The following is a 16,411-nucleotide window of genomic DNA, read 5'->3' as shown; positions in this document are numbered from 1 at the left end:
CAATGTTATGTTTAGGGGTTTGGTAAAAGAAGGGTCTATATTGTCTCAATCTCAACCCGATAAAGACGTTAAATTAATAAATAAAATAACCCTGTCGCCACCATAACAAAACATATATAAACAACCAGTTGTCTCATTAGTGCAAACTCTGGTGTAAAATTAAAACGATTGCCGTATAAATATCGTATAACATTCTGGGGCGTCTTAAAAAATAATACCAGCACAGAATGATCACATCTCTTATATTTTATTTTTCTCAATTCTCTCACCCCATCACTAAGGTGATGTCGAATGTAAAGTAAATATTGGTGGCTGAATTCAGAAACAAAATCGGGCAGCTAAGACGAAACCTATTGACGCTAATGTTTCCACTGACAGGCCTTATTGTATTGCAAGTGAATTAAGATTAATTAAAAATTTACCCACACGAGAATCTTTCACAAATTGCGATGAAATGGGAGAGGTTGAGTGGAGAAGGTAGCTGAGGGCAGACGACGAGAGTCCAGTTGGTTGAGGAAGAAGATTTAGACTCGTGGAAGAAGTAAGGATATAGAGCCTACGACGACGGAGGAGGAAGAGAAGGCGGAAGGGGAAGTTGTGGGCGGTATCGGGGAGGTGTGGAGGGAGCAAAGAAAACGGTACGGCATCGAAAAACGAGAGGAACGAAAGGAGATTTAAAAAAACAAAAAGAAAACAAAAGAAAGCAAACGGAGCGCGCGCGCACAAACGAACCAACGGCGCAAGATGGAAAAAAAGGAAAAGTGGGAAGTGCGCGGGAAGGAGGAGCGGGGTGAGGGAGGGTAGGAGAGAGAGGGTGATTCATAAAACGTTGCAAAAACAATAAAAACGGATGAAAAAATGGGGGCTTTTCCCGTAGGGGGTAAAACATATATATATATATCTATATATATATATATATATATATATATATATATATTTATATATATATATATATAATACAGTAATCAACCAGAAGATCGGTTTAGTAAGTGATGGTAGAGTTCACCCAGTACTAAGCCCTATTCGGCGTGTGAAATTCACACATCAGGGTAGGGGGGCCAGTTCCTTTCCCTGTGCCGGTTATGGTTTCCCAGGAAGACCTGGTACCCGAAAAATCACTTTAGCTTTTATATATATATTTTTTTTTCACACAGATGTAGATTTTTAGACCATAGAGACACAAAGAAAGGACACTGACAATATGTTATTTGACATTTCGACGGCTCGGCCTTTTATTCGTCGTCTTCATTTATATATATATATATATATATATATATATATATATATATATATATATATATATATATATATGCGTGTGTATGTGTGTATATAATGCGAGAGAAGGGAGGGATCTCCCTCAAAGCGATGAAGAGGCGGTGAATGAAGAAGAGAGAGGCAGTGAAGGGAAAGAGGGACGGAAAAACCTTGTGTTTTTTTGTTCTGGTGGAAAAAGGAAGAATTGGATTTTGAAAGGGGGGAGAAAACAAGAATTCTAACGTAAGAATATCAACGCGTGGCGAGGGAGCTTTCCCGCCAACGGCGGATAGAGCGAGAGGATGGGGATGCGGTGGGATGGGGGAGTGAGTTAGCGAACACGCTAGCGAGCGGGCACGGGTCGCGGAGGAGCGAGGGGGGATGGGCATTTGCGCCGGGAGAGGCGAGGAAAGGGAAAGGGGGGGAGAGAGTAAAGATCCGAGTAAGACGTGGGAGGGAGCATTTCGCTGCTCTTTCCTTCCTCGCCCACCTCCCACACTACCCCCTCTTCCCCCAACTCGCCTTGTTGCTCTTGTTGCTAAGGAGTGCGCCAGTCTCCCGAGGAGGATGAATGGAATACATAAGCTCGCCGCGCACGTGCCCGTTCATTGTCTCCCTCATCTCCTCGCTCTTCTTTTTGGGGAGGGGAGGGGCGAGTGGAACGGCGGACGCGTAAGGGGCGGGTCGCAGTTGCGATCGGTGGAAGGGCTCTCCCGACCGCGGAAACCGATCGTCCCGGAGGGTGGAAACGCATAATTAGGTCCGGTCCGTACCTCAGAAGTCGCGATAGGGGCACGTAAAGGTTTCCAGGACCGCTGCTGTTCTCCCTTAAAAGTCTCTGGAGTGCAAATGGAGAAAAAACAAAACCAAAGGAATCAACCCGAATGCCCATTTGATAGATGAGCTCAGCTTGTACCATCCATATATGGCATGCAAAATTTAAACGTTAGGGAATAGTTATCCGTTTCCTTTTCCTATGTAGTACGTGATTTCTGAGGAAGGACTGGCACCTGGAAAATCACACAGGTTGGGGAAATGTGAGGGTGCCCGGTCACTTGCACACAGCTCTACCCACTGGACTATCACGTCTCCTCTCTACTTGAACTTGAATTGTAAATTCAGCCAAGGGTTCCGACCAAAGATTCATCGACCGACCAATTCACAAGTTTAGTCCCTGTACCCCTCAGCCGAATTTCTTCCCATTATCATTGCACTCATCTTCTCACTTCCACGAATGAGCGACCTCAGTAGTGGTTGGTTAGTTGTCGCTTCGTTAAGGAATGACTTCAGTTAATTCTATCGGATGAAATCTCTCTGACCTCTCTGAAATAGTGACGGAGAGGGGGTTTCCGATTGTATTAATATTTTTCGAGCTGCGCATCAATTTAGTAATGTTTTTCTCATAGCATACCTAGGCGGATAGGTAAATCTTTTATGTTCAGTTTAGAGAAGCTATTTACTAAACCCATGGAAAATTTCCGAATATTTGCCTTTCTCACTAAAATTATTTAGAAAAACTATTAAACTTTCAAGACTCATGGACAAAGAAACGTCACTGATTCTATATTAAATAAATCATTTACTGTTACACTTATTACCTCGAATCAAATATACTATTTTTCTATCTTTCGTCGGGTATGCGTCTTAGGGAGATTTATGATTTCGTTTATCACTAAAATCTATAAGATAATAAACAATGTCACTTGAAGTAAATGACCCATTTAGCTTTCAGTAATGGCACCCAGGGCCACTGACCGGTTTGTCTCTCTCTCTATTTGTGACCGCAGTACTAATAATGCATCTTGGGGGTGCTACGGTCATTCGGATGCATTGAAGTTACAAATCAGATGCCTCTTTTTATCATTAAATTTATATTAAAATAATCAGCTTTTTGGTCTTATCAATGAACATTTAGCCCAATTCGTGACTATACCAATGCAGGGGATTTTTGTATGAAGAATTCCATGGTTAAAGTGATAGGATATTCCCTCCAACTTCCTAGTTTCTCGAACTCATCGTCACAATACTTAAATAACGGCACAAAGCAAATATTCAGGTATTTCACTGCCATTGCCTAATGATAAATTTTAATGTCACTAGAACAAACACAATATTTCTCATAAAATGATTTAAGTCAGTTATCACTCTGCGGAGATCATTGCCATTTGTAATCACAACACGAAAATTGCGGTCCTCACAAGTTTGAGATAAGGAAGACTAGAGAGTGTATGAGTGTTTCAATTATGGACCTTACAAGACTTGGAATTTCTTGTGTAACGTATATGCAAAAATTCTCCTTGCACTCTATATAACCACAACTTGAGCAATATGGGTGATGAATTAACTTTAAGAAGTGAAACATTCATTTTTCATTGCAACCGCTAAATAAATTTTAAGTAAAGAAATGCCTCATTTGCTCACTGCTTGATAATTACTCGTATTAAAATAATTAGGTTCGATGAATACAATTTGGATGGCTTATTTCGAGGAAAATTGCGACAGGTTTGTAACCTCAATATAGATAAAAGCTTTAACTTTTAAGTGACAAGATTTCAGGCCAGTTTCGATTAATTAGCCACGCGTAGGTCTTATCAGTTTTTCCTTGTCTTTCAGTACCAAATCGTATCTAATCATTTATTACCAATACTCATTGTCAAAATGAGACTTTTGAAGAATATATGATTAAATGCTTGGTTCCCTTCGAAAACCTTAGAGAGAGGCGGTATTCAGAATGAACATTGACAAAGACTGACAACAGCGGAGTGAATGAGAGAATGGCAAGAGAGAAAACATGCCTTTGGTCTCCCAATTCTACCTTCGAAAGAATTCGTAATTTTTGTTGGAACAAAAGTACTGATATAAGTAAGAAACTTATTTAGGAATGACAAAATGTCATAAAATTAATCTGTTTATTGAATTAATTACAATGAAAATTACCCCCGACAATATCTAACCTAAGTCTCCACTTATATTTCCAAGTGCACACCTCCAAGGTATTTTAAACCGTCTTCGTGACCGATGAAAATGATAACGGTATTTGTTTAATCAGTATATTAAGATAGACTGATTGTTTGAGATCAAATAGATATTATTGCTTACGAATGAATTTTCATTTTTGATTGATAGTACCATTATTTTGGTTTGGTTTAAGGTAGATTTTGGATTAACATAGCCTGGACACTGATACTGATACACTGATCCAAGCCTCGCCTAACGACACACCCTACACAAAAATAAACCTTTCTTTAACTACGCATACTTTCTATCTCCTTTCATGTAGTCCAGCAACCGTCTTCCTCCCTCTACCTCACGTTCCCGCACTTGCCTTACAGACTTCCCCCATCAAAATCATCAACATTTCATCACCTATCAAAATGTTCAGCAGCCATTTTTCTTCCATCCTTTAGATTTCTCCCTGCAGCCTCCATTATCTTTGCCATTTTTCTCAACGCCCACATCTAAAAAAACCTCCAATCTGCACTTCTTATCTTGTTTCCAAGACCAAGTTTCCAACTGCCAAGACCCATGCATCAAATTATATTGCATAAAATTAAAATTTTCACACATATTTGTACCATATTACTGAAATGTGGGTTGCGGTAGTCCAGGGGTAGAGCGTTGGACTACTGACCGGAGGGCCCGGGTTCGATTCCTGGGCAAGTATCTCTGGGCACCAAAAAACACGCACTCCATCAAGACTTAGAATTTAAGGAATCTTCCGAGGCAATATTACAACGTGAATTAAATTCAAGCTAGGTCAGATAGATCCATTTTCTGAAAACACAAACATCCGTGACAACTAGGCAATGGTATCATGCAAAAAACTTGAGCAGTGATATATATAAAACAGAAGTTAAAATTCCTCAAAATGCTATCCGTTAGGCGCTAAGCGCCCAATGACGCAATCAATTGATTTCAAGCTCGCTTGGCTAAAGCTAACTGTCATTTTCGACAGGATCGTAAAGCGATCTTTGATATACTGATCCGGTCGTTGAAAACTGCTTCAAAACCCAACGAAACAAGTTCTCACCAATGGGTTAGGTTAAATTGGAGAACGCTCGCAAACTATAGAGACATGGATTGATGATGAACTTTCTCTCCAAACATTTTACCTCGGCCATGATACTCAAAAACGTACATGGTCCACATCGATAAGAATTGTAATGAGTCTTAAGTGAGGTTTTATGTTGTAGGAGTTTGGCGAGTTCCTTAACTTTCGAAATAACTTACTTGATTCAGGGACGACGGCAATGCAATTTTCAACGAGGGAAAACTGATTTATCTAGCTCCCTTTGCATGAAGACCGAAAGATTTGGCTAGCGATTTTCAGTCAAGACTGTCATGCTAATGTCAGCCAATGGGATTACGCGTAATGGAACGGAAAGGCTGTAAACTTACGAAAATAAGTAGGGGAGTTGCGTGATTTTGGGTTTCTGAGGCAAAATTCGCATTCCAGTGGGCATCTATATGTATATGCTTGTAAACACCTAACATTTAACACATTTTGTCATGAAATTATAATTAACATTTAAATTGCCTTAATAATCTCAATCTTTCAGTATTTATCAATTTATTTTCAGAGTGAAAACCCTAAAACGAACCCGCAGTACCTAAAATTGACATTTCAAAATTCCATTGATTAAATGGACGAAAACGGTTATAAGGTTTCGTAGAAGAATTAATGGCCCATCATATATCCATAGACTTTTAGATAGAGCGGATAAATCTAAGGAAACCTGACACATTCCGCGTTTTTCGCTAATTCTTACAGTTTGGCTTCATGAGGTGCGAATAACATATTGTACATCAATTATACATAATTCCATGTGAGTATATAGCATTCTCGGCTGGACACCAATGACGACACGTCTACCAATTTCTTGATATTAAACTGTTCTGTTACGCATAACTTTTACATTATTTGTTTATAAAACCGTCGTAGGAAATGGAATGTTTACATAAATTTTATTGGTGAACATCTATGATTTCATGCTGTCCTCATTCTACGGGATACAGGACAAAAACTTGAATAAAAATAAACAGAGCAAGAAGGATTCGTGAACTTGATAAAATTGAATACCTTGACAGGCATTTCAATTCCATACCTGACCAACGAGGAAAACATAAATAATCATAAATACCTAGTCAAGCTGATAGTTGGTTATGAGTTCTAATTGCTGATAACTATGCTCCCATAAAAAAAGGCAATTGCTTAAATAATGATTCATTTGTGAGATAAAATTTTCATAGCAATAGCCAAATATGAACTTGAACAAGTTCACAGCTCGAACATTTCAAGTTCAACAAGAATATCGCCTTCAAACTTTTAATTGTGAATATATTTTAAACGACCCTTTAATGCAGCGGCGCTTCAAGTATTAACTCAAGAAGTACTCAATAACCCCACGTTCTATCGCCTTCGCCCAGCAACCGAAACCGAGAAGATAAGACGCAAGTTTCGGCAGCGAATAGATAAGGGCGCAAGTGTCTCTAAGTTTCGGATGAGGTTGTGCTGTTTACAAGGTCATACAATGGAGCTCATTCCTTTGGAATCATTGACTTTTCATTCTTATGAAGCCAGTTAATCTTTACTTATAATGGTATTTGTTCACTTCGGAGATGCTGGCAAATATACTGAGTTAATCCCACGAGGAATGTCTATAAATATTTAAGAAATAAAATGTACGAGTACATTTATTTTCAACAGTTTACACAGCATTTGAGAGCTTGAAAATACCTTTACTTTTCTACGCAACTCCCGATTCAGTCGATGCATTGATAGACCATTTCCCCGGAAACCACAACAACGACGATAGCGAGGTGAAAGATGAGGTCGAAAGCTTCCCCAACGAAATGGTGGCGAGCTATTATAACATGGACATACAAAAACTGCGCCAGCGTTAGAAAAAATGCATTGACTAAAATGGCAATTATGTCGCAAAATAGAAAAAATACTCAAGGTTTAAAATAATGGATAAATCATTGAAAATAAGCACTTCTTTCTATTTTATAAAAAAATTGGATACCTTCCTCTTGGGCTTACTTTCGTGGGTGCCTATGTGTAGTTATTCCTTTACTTACTAGGGAATTCCGAGTTGCCTACAGAATGTAAATGAATATCAACACTATTAGAACGTTTTTAAAGCGCACAAAAAATGTGTCGAGTCATCGAATTAATTTTTTCCATTCTGAAGTTACGCACACTGCTATAGTATTTGTAATTTTATTGGTGATGCATAAAACCTCAAGTTATTAAGACCAAAATACCAGGTCGTTCACTTAAATACCGTAAGCCAATACTGGTTTTAGGAAAAAGTCGATTAAAAAACTTATTGTCAATAACGCTTCCACCGAGCCATGGTGAAGTTATTTTGGCATTGATTTGAGGCGGGGAAGAGGAAGACGTCTGATGAGGCACTGTCTAAAAAATGTTTTACCCTCACTTACATGGTCGAGAAACTCTCGGTAGATCCGCGTGCGAGTTTCCTTTTGTTCGTCCGATGGCATTCGCGGCACCAGCTTCGCACACACCTTTCTCGTGCCCAAGTTTTCAATCACAAGTCGATGCCAAGGTCACCAGAAACCATGCGAAGACTTAATCTGCGATCCCTGTCCAACAAACCTACACTATTGCAAAGTTTTCGTCACTTTTTAGGTTTAAAGGCGTCCGGAACATTTTACGTCTTCAACATCTTCCCTACCCTCCCGAAACAACTTGTGCCGCTCAAAAACACCCAGTCTAACCATGGCGTTATCACCATAAGCTACTTTGAGCATGCCATGAGTCTCTTTCTTGGTTTTGCCCAGTATCACACAACATTTGATGGCGTATCGCTGTTCTAATAACCGGTTAATGACGGAGCGTAATGAGGTCATGTTATAGAGGTTTTGCAAACGAACGATCCACGCTCCGCAAAGGCTGGGAGCCAACTGTCACAGGCCTCCAGTCTTTCCTGAGACTCCCCTCCCTCGAACCCAGTCAGAGAACCTACCCGTCCGTCGGCCTGTTCGGGAAAAATAAATTCTACTACTTTTGGGACAGACCTGGTACATGTAGAGCGGCTGAAGGCTAATACTACCAACATTCAATATTTGCAATCAACATAATTGGGAAGTCCCTGGCATCTATTGCGTTTCGCGTTGACACCCACTGACCCCTTGTTTGCCGTATGATATTTCCTTCTTCGGTTCTTCAAACGCTCTACTCCCCTTCATCCTCTCCAAAAAGCTTATTCTCTTAATTTCTCTGCCCTGGCGACTTGAAATTATCGATTCTATTTCGATCCTTAACATCTTGATACCTCATTCACGAACTTATCTACTTCACATTTCACCTGATTTAACTAACGTCCTCTTTTCCCTTGTATACTGACTCATTTCCATTTTCATCACTTCCCCGCTCTTTCTATGCAATTCTCTGTTTCTTATCCTTACTAAGAACTCCAGTATTTTTCTTCCATTTTACTCCCGCTAATGTCTCCACAATCCAATTTCTCATTCACCAACCTCCCCAAATCCCGAATTCATCTCCAACGCCCAGTTAATATTTTAATTGAATATACCAACGATAATTATCATTACATTAATATATAAGATTAATGTATTCAGATGTCTAATATACAAACAATGATGATTATAGTCTCTATCCAGGCAGCTATGTGAGTTGATGACGGTATTTATAAATCTAAATGTCTAAACATGATTAGTCTCAGTGTTACCCACCCATTTCCTCCGGCATTTCTTATTTGTACCCACTCTGTCAATAAACGGAAGATTTAAGCAATTTTCAAGTTCCTTCTCGTTCAAGACCCGATTTTTTCTCACCACAATCGTTTCTAATTCCAAAACTGTACTCTCCTTTCTAACATAAATCTCTTTCGTCGCTTACCGCTGTGTTCCAATCCTCTTTCACTATTATATGTTTCTATCCAAACGAGTTCTTAATTATTTTCTCCTATTGGTAATTCGTACCATCTAATTCTTCCTACCTGCAGCATGTACATTTGGTTTACTACTAGATTGTTTGAGTCTCATCTTATTCCAACAAATAAAATTAAGTCACTCACCTGATCTGTATCCTTCCCCTCAATTCCCTATTAATTTCAACATCTCCTTCACCTTCAAGTACTCCATTCCGCCGCGACTAGCTCATCTCACGCAACACAAACATATATCTCCCCTTCTCTATTTCTCGCTTGAGATTTTCATGAACTAATTCAAAAAGTTTCGGTTTTCTTCCCAGTCTTTCTTTTCTATATTTTTTTCAAAATTTCTCCTCTCTTTGATGAGATCGGTGACGTGCATGTACATAAAGAGGGGTAAGGTGGAAGAAGGAGCTATCTAGTCTCAATCTCGCCCCAAAAAATACGTTTAGGTTATCCGTTTATTAGATTTTAATTTAATTCATTAGAGCAGGCAGTATTCACATAAAAAGTTTTAGAAATGTTGTCTAATTATATAGTTTTTAACTCCTGGGTAGTTTTTCTGTTATTAATCCCAGCCATTAAATGTTTTAAGATATGCTTTGTATCGTAAGTAGCTAATTTACATATAGCTAGGAGTACTTTTATAACTTAAGGTTTCATATTTTTTAAGCTTAGCTTTGAATCAATTGACTTTTTATCTCACAATTTTTAGTTTTAGTTTATGTCGGCAAATGCTAATTTTTGCAGGTTTCATTACGCTTAGGTTATTTTTAATGTGGTGAAATAGTTTTTGAACTATAAAACGACCTATGAATAAACAGTTGCATGAATGTAGACAGATTTATTTTTACTAAGAGCATTGAAGCTTTTGCGTGGCAATATGGCGTATTTAGGATACACTTCTCGTCCTTAAACCAGGAACTGAAATAAGCGCCTAATTAACTGAAAGGCTGCCTAACGAGCTTCGACATCCTTAAAGATAGCGTCCTCTCTAAATTTGAGCGATGAAGCACCTAACTGATGAATTTGGACTAAGCTAGAGTGGAATATCTTTCGTCGGGCCCCTACCCTACGACCTATGGCATATGCAAATGAAATTTATACACCCTTCTTTATTCAAGAGAACCCTGCGACCGAATTTATAAAAATTCAACCTTGAAAAGTTAAGAAAACCAAGAAAAAATTAAACACTACATTCAATAAGCTATGCGTTTGTTCCAGAATTAGGATTCTAAGGATTTTACTCTCTAGGATTCTAGATTTTTACTCAAAGCTTATTGAGCAGAATATTTATTGGAGGATGGCATCTGCAGGATATACTACTTAATTCTTTAAAAATTCTTTAAAATATCATTATTGATGAGACTCCATGACATTTTCTAAATTTAACTCACCCTAGAGATAGCAGCGCTATGGCTAGTAGGGCAACCGGATTACCCGGTTAATGATTGATTATTGTCATATTTTGTAAGATTGCTATATAGGTATATGTTAACTTAGGTGAATTAGATAATAATTTTCATTTATACATTGGAAAACAATGCCGCGCTAACTAACCTCAACATTGAGTCCACTGGTTTCTATCATGATACGAAAATTCGACCTGCCACATTTTCAACTTGCCAAATACAAATATTCTTCATCTAATTGATTATTTATTAACCAAAAGCAAAGTAAATTATGCTTGAGAGTGCTATTCTAAGGTGCGGTCATCTATATTCTATCATCTATTATTATATAATAATAATAATATTCGAAAAAGCCACCAAATTATGTGGATTACTTAAGACAGTCTGGTGGAAATGCCTTATTTTTGCTATCTTAATACACGTTTTTGACCCATATGGTTCTAACGCATTAATGAGAGAAACGATGCCATTGGTCATTGTGTCCCAAAGGATCGTCGAATTTTTAAAACGTGGTCTAACCAATGTGGAGCAGCACCTTCACCCAAATATTTAATGGAACAGACCCAAAAGTCGTCTAATGAAGTCATCATTCCCTATCTTTGACTTTACGCGTACCTTCGATTAGGCCGAGTGTTTCTGGTTTGCATTTAGAGATTTCCAGTATCTACATATAAACCTCAAGATTCTGTAGGTGAGTGACTGGAGTGAGAAAGAAGTAATAAAGGTTGTTCATCGCGAGGTTCAAAATAAGTAAGCAGAAGAAGTGGAAGTAATAATTCATATTCAATTTTTTTTCAGAACTCTGGCTCTAGATGACCTTGTCCTGAGTTTCGATTCTGTGGCTTTAAACGCAGAAATGTCGCGAGTCACGTGCTCTACGATTTTACTCGTCACCTTGTAAATGCGTGGGTCACTAGGACTCACGCATAGTTGCCTTTCTTTGATACTTCAAGTACTTGTGCAGGAGAATTTTTTCAGGAGTAAAGTAACGGGATTCGTGACCTTTCATCCCGTTCCGTGGCATCCGCTCAAGATGAAATTGTGGAAAATGTATTTTGAAAACGACACCCTCAATTCATCTCCATGAAAAATGGACGTGATTTTCGTCCATCGGCCACTTCATGCTCTCCCGGGGGACTAAGAGAGGGACTAAGAATTTAAGGCGGCCGGCGCCGAAGAACCGAGTTTGACTCCTTTCTCGCGTGGATCCGAAATACGAGGAAAAAAAGAAGCACCGTTAACATTTTCGCTCGAAAAAAAATAGAAGTTTTCATGTCGGTTGCGAGGCCGAATTAACCGGTGTTGCCAGTTTTCCCGCGTATGTTCCTCGGCGACTGGATGCAATCGGCTGACATGTTTTACGACCGGACCTCGGCGAGATGGTGGCGTTCCCGTATTTTAGCCCTCTCTCAGTTTCCATAAATTTTCCTCCCGATATAACGTGCATTCCCCCTCCGCCCTCTCTACCCCCACGTACTAGTCGTCTCATTCGCCCTCCTTGACCCAACTCTTTCCCGGCTCTCCTCTCTCGAGCAAGCGGCCCTAACCGTTGAAGACGTCTTGCAGGGGCCTTCAACCCTCCCTACTTTTCTCTCATTTCCAATTTGCCGCCGAAAGTCCCCGCCAAACGGGCAAGTCAGCACCGGGTTTCCGGGGTTTCCGAGCCTCTTAAGCAACGACGAAGTCTGTCAGCATTCCGTCGCCGTCCTCATCTCCCCCGACCGCCGTGGTGTGGACCTGAGTCGTGGGATGAGAGGAGAGAGGTCGGTCGGGCTGCCGGCCAGGTAGATTCGGGGGAGGCGCGATAAGGGAGGGAGAGAGGTGATTCTGGATCCGGTCCCGGGAGAAAGAATGCATTTTCGTGTACGTGCGAGTACATACATAGGTATACGTGGGTTTATGTTCTTCGATGGCCTCAACATCGACTCGGCCCCCGACGAATCGGACGTTCGGGGATTTCAGCCGTAGGCTCCGCGGGCAGGGCGAACGGCGCGGTATTCAGCCATTCGGGATTTCTATTCCTTTCTCTCTCGGTCATTCTCAAGACTTTTCGCCAGATTTCCGTACGACCGGCTCTTCGTTCCCAGTCAGGCAGAGCCTGGTACGTGGTGATTATTCTCACGCTGGCGCAACGCACTGAGAAATGTGCACTTTTTTCATTAAACCGCAACTGTAGTCAGTATCTTTGCCTTCATTGGTTGGCTAAATGCAACGTCATGGTCGCAATAGATATGCTAGCATTGACGCTAGCAAGACGTTGTTAACGCCTGGTTTCTCTTTATACCACACAACTCAAATTTTCCAGCTATCACAGCATTAAAGGCTATTGACCTAAAACCCTCTGCTCGCAAATTTGGAAAGAAATGACAAAGTGACGCAAACCCTTCTGTCTAACCTGAAGTCCTAACCGTCATAACTGCATATTAGTCGTAGGTTTGGTTTGGCGCAGCTCAAGCAATTTCTTTATCGGTTAGGTATTCATGAATTTATTTTAATACTACGCCTTGCTGAATGACTCTTATTCGCAGACTTCATTTATAATTCTTTCCGTTCGCTTATCCTTGGTCTAATGTATTCTTCGTCTTAAAAATTTCGTACTGAGGCAATCTCTTCTTCTTTTAAGAAACTTCATTGGATTTAACTCCTCTTAAATGTTCTTAGATCCTCTTAGTTAGATATTAGATCCCGAAATTCAATCGTCATCATTCTCATTAAGCACCACTTTCATTGATCACTACTGCTAGTGCTATTATCCATGCAGTACCACCTTGAACAATCACGCTCCAGATATATATTCGAGTATTCGCGCTGGATATATTATCGACGTGGTTTCGTACTTCTAGGCCACTATAAGTCTTTTCTTTTGACAAAAGCCCCTAAATTCGTTGGGCTTTTTACCACCTATATACGTACTCTTTCTCCCATCGTTGATTCTTTTGCTTCGCAAATAACAATTATCATCCACTTTTACTTTTAGATTCTCCAGTTTTACACTTGTACGGCCCAACGAATTTCTGACACAAAATTATTTGCTTTTATTTTTGATTGAATATATTTGTGTTATCTCAGTTTATCTTCAGGTTATATACTTCTTAATCAACTTCTCCAAGTTAAGTCTACTTACTCCAATTATCTTTCATGTGCGTAAATTATAACATCGACCCTCTTCATTTCCTCTCGTGACAACCAGAGTAACTTTGTGCGGTATATTTAATTAAATCAGACTATTATAGAGTATTCACATTTTTACAGTTCTCATGAACTGCATCACCTATGGCGGTTTCACATGTAGTTACGTTATTTTTCTTTTCTCTAGGGCTATTCATTATATTCATTCCTGCAGTACAGGTCATTTTTCCGCAAGAAAAAAAGGGGATCCATTTACGGTTAAACTTTTCCACTTGAAGTAATCAAACGTCCCGGGATCTTCCCCGAGATCAAGAAAGTGCTTGCTTCTCCTGTGAACCAAAAATTCTTTGCCGTGGAAAACTTGTATTTGATAAATACTTGTTTACACGGGGCAAGGATTAAAAAAAAATGTCTGTGACATTATTTTAGATAGGCCATCGATCGAGATGATTGCAAACCGGTAGCCAAACTCGAAGAATAGAAGATAAATGTAATAAAAATAAAATATTCCCAACGAGGGATTTGAACCAGTTATCTAACTAAAAGCTAAGTACCTTAAATGGGTCTGTGAATGTATATTTCCGGAAGAATGGAGGGATTTACGAGTAAATGGGAGAATCTGTGTCACACTATAAAGGTTGCGGATTCACGAGAAGCAACAGAGTTTGTAGATGAATATTAATATCAATATATACCCCTTTGATTTTTTCCTTTTCTCGCGTATTTAACATGCAGTGAATGGAAATAAAGATCCCTTTGAACCCATGTTGACTATAAAAATAATCTTCATTCATGACACCTATGTGGTATCTTGCAAGCCACCGCTCAGGTGAGGGGTAGCGGGTGGTTAAATTACCTAGCAGAAGACAAGTTATGCCGCAGGCCCCAATATTATTTATTCTCTTCCCCACTTGACTATTCATTTTTTCATCCAACCCGTAAGTCACATCTGTAATTACAATCGGTCAAAAAACTTCATAAACATCAAATTATAGCGTGCTTTACTCTTCCTATTCATGTTGAATTTTCAGTAAATGTGTGGGTTAATTACGGAGTAAATGGATCTTTTGCGGCCGCTAAAGGACACGAAGATCTTTGATGCTGCCTAAAAATACCGCTGTCATCACTGCAGAGAAGAAGCACTGACTCAACAGCTATTCATTAGAAAAATACATTTCATCCCTCCACAAGTCTACTTATGGAGGCATTGTGTAGCAGATTTAGTAATGATTAAAATGGTCAATTTAGTAAATTAAATATCATTTTTTTCTAGAATTCGCTAAAAAGGTAGCGGGTTGAAACCGATGTAAAGAAAATTACGGCAGAAGGCTACATTATTAACTCTAAATTACGAAATTATTTTAATTCCGAAATGGGATTCCTCAATTCAGGTTGACCTCTAATCCTCATTCGAGCCGCATCTTGGTGAACCTTGGGATGATTTTGAATTTACGAGGGGTAATAATTTACGTCGTATACCTACGTCGGTCGTTTGATAATTCCTTATAAAATCTAAGATGTGGCGCTCATAATATCGGCAAAGGTTTGCCTCTAGTAAGCCTCATCTCTCACTAGACTGCTGGTTATCAAGAATACCCGGTAAGTTGCTTTGGGAAAGATTAAAGTTATTTATTCACAAAATATTTCAATTATAACCAGAAATTCATTAAGGTATATAAAGTATATATAGGAATATTAGATACCCTGATAACTTCATTAATATCGTTAGGCAAGAAGTAACTCCCATCTTTCAGTTTCAACATGATCTAATGCTGAGATTAGGACTAGTAGCTCATTGACCGTAACGAAAAGCCCTTACACTGACCGACAGCGTAATACATTTTGAATAAAAATTACACTAATACCTTTAATAACTAATTGAATACACTATTATTGGCAAAAGAGGTTTAATAGACGAATGAAAGAAGAATGCTAGGTATTTTCCACAAAAACTTTCTTATCTGGTACAACTAGTTACAACGAATAGGCGTCATACTCAGGTAACTGAAACTCGTTCTACCGTGTATCTTAGAGCTTTAACAAGCTGATTTGAATTCAAAGGGATAAGTTTAATCAGATTTTTTATGCATCACATTTGCTCAGTTTATCTGTTTATAGGTAAAATGGAAATTTCCTGAAATGAATAAATTTAACATTCTACTATACTCGAAATTAAATGAAACTAAATGGTCTGAATGAAGGCATCAGTGAAAACTATACGAACGCAAAGGAATTTAGGAAAACATATGAACATTCCGAGACCAAAGAAGCCTTTTCAAAAGAGGAATAGGGAGAGAATAATAGACAGCTTACTATTTCAATTAGCTAAGTGATGGATCTTTGTGTGCTTTCGGAATAATTCATTTTTATCACCAGAATATCGGTACTATCAACGATGTTCTACTAGGGGCTGAGGATTATCTTTAGAAAACGAATGACAGCTACTACCAATGATTTTGTAACGAATTGATCCGCAATAGACAACTATTTTCTTCTCATGGGAGTCCATAATGACACTGCATATTTTTACGGCCTCCAAACCATAAAAAATAAATTCACTCAAATGATCACCAGGAAGCTAGCTATTCCATCAATCATGACGTGCACTTCATTGACAATTAATCCATAATTAATCTAATAGCTTTTTCTGTCCGCAATTTTTGCGGTTTACTTAGAGCCGCCAACAAATTAGAT

The sequence above is a fragment of the Hetaerina americana genome, unplaced genomic scaffold (genome assembly GCF_022747635.1).
Source record: "Hetaerina americana unplaced genomic scaffold, ioHetAmer1.1.p SCAF_76, whole genome shotgun sequence".
Taxonomy (NCBI): Eukaryota; Metazoa; Arthropoda; class Insecta; order Odonata; family Calopterygidae; genus Hetaerina; species Hetaerina americana.
The sequence above is the reverse complement of the archived record's forward strand: the minus strand, read 5'-3'. Positions refer to the sequence as shown.